Below are 2,031 nucleotides of genomic sequence, written 5' to 3'. Positions count from 1 at the left end.
TCTAGAAAATAATGGACAGATTAATCGATTTTTAAGTAACTGTGCAGTTGCAGCCCTACAATATTAGGGCTCATTTTTCATGACTGAAGTGAGACTGAAATGCCATTTCCAGCCTTTCAGACTCAAATGAGAAAATTTTATTATTCATGTTATTCCCAAACTCTATGCTTCAGGTTAATGTTGACGTTCCTGCCACACTCACTCAAGTCTCGCAATCAAATAACGTCTACAAATTGCAAATTAGATGCAGAACTGGTGGAAAAGTTTTCAGCAGGCGGGCTCAGAGATCACACTATTAATCTCGCCTGCAGATGTGGAAGTGGCTCGGACTCTCCATCAGATGCCTAGTTTGAATTTCTCATTAGCAGAGTCCAGCTCAATTTGCTGGAGCTGGTTTTAAACACATTATTCTGTCCCAGTCTGCTAATGTCTGTTGCAAATGATGTGGAGAAACAGCTCAGTGATCCTCTACTTCAAAGCTATACTGATGAAAGGATTAATGCATGCCTCTTAGTATATTCATCATAGCTTTTCATTCATTTTTTTAGATGTTTTCTTTATGTGTAGCTGCTTTCTGCACTGATGCCATTTTCTCAGAAATACATAACAAAAAAAGTCATCAGAAAAACTGCACTGGAATAGTCTTTAGTCCAGACTATCTTAAGACGGGTTTGTTTCACAGTTTGGTAATGATTAAGATTGCTTTTCAGTTAAGCCGCTGTAAGGCATACAAGGTGTTTTTGTTATAATGAAAGCATCCAGTGCAAGGAGTCACTGGGAGAACAGTAGTGTCTTTATTCTTTCTGTCAGCAGTAGAGTCTGTCATACAGCTTGTCTGTGCTTCCTCCATGTCAGAGCACAGAGAGATCTCTCTCTGTTGCCAACGGCTGGTCCCCACTGTGCCGTTCTTGCTCTTGTTTTTCAGAGCTGTTGTTGCATATAATGGAATAAGCTCGGTAAATGTTAGCGCTGTAATGAAATTTAGTAATCAAGGTGAGGCCTAACAAACCTGGCAGGGAATGCTGCTGGGAAAATGAGAGTCTGGCTTTGCTAATGTGAAACGGAAACCATTTACTGTGAAGTTGATGTGATCCAAGACAGTATCTATGAGTTTGAGCTGTTGCTTCTCCTTTTTACCCCACACGAACACAGTTACTACATCATGGTGTTTTAATTGTTTTTTTGTGTGGCTGACATGTATATTATAGTACAGAAATGTCAGTTTTCGTGCGATTAATTAAATGTGATATATTTTTTGGCCATAAATTGACATTTTCACATTTTATGCTTTGCTAAAATAGTTTAAATGCATTTTATCAGTCTGAACTCCATTCCCCCGAACGACAAAGTTTACTTTATTGAGAATAATTAACTGAAAGGGCTCTGAGACTGAGACAATGTACTCCGTATTTGCAGAAATTTAAACTATGGCTGAGAATCACAGGGTACCTCAAGATACGATACGCATTACATGGTCCATGATACCAATAACATCACAATACAATGATTCGGTGATAATCAGTATATTGCAACACAATCATATGGTTATAATCAAGATATCTATATAATTGAAGAAAACAAAACGTCCACGAAAAGTTAAAAATGCAGGATTTCTCCATGTATTCACAACACAGAGAACAAAGTGCATGACGTCTTTGTATTGCATGTGGATGGGGTATTTCTTAACTTTCTCCACCATCATAGGTAACTTCCGCCTGGAACTTTATTTGAGCAGCACCGCTGCCAAATAATGGCGTCAAATAGTGCAGCCCAGCATGTTAAACTTTTGCCCTGGCGTACAAGATTTACATATTGCATGAGGGAGGACGATAATATATTTCCAACTTTGACTTTTCTAATGATGGATATGATGTGTGGAGTTTTTGGAAACATGGATTTTGGGACTTGCAACTATTCTCTCTGTGAACAACCGGTGTTATTTGAGTGGTCCAAGTCACGGTTCTGATTGGGCCACTTCAGTACATTGACAACGGGGGACATCCATGCAGAAACCCGGCGGTCACAAAACAC

Source organism: Microchirus variegatus, assembly GCF_963457635.1.
Source record: "Microchirus variegatus genome assembly, chromosome: 4".
Taxonomy (NCBI): domain Eukaryota; kingdom Metazoa; phylum Chordata; class Actinopteri; order Pleuronectiformes; family Soleidae; genus Microchirus; species Microchirus variegatus.
Note: the sequence above shows the minus strand (reverse complement) of the source record.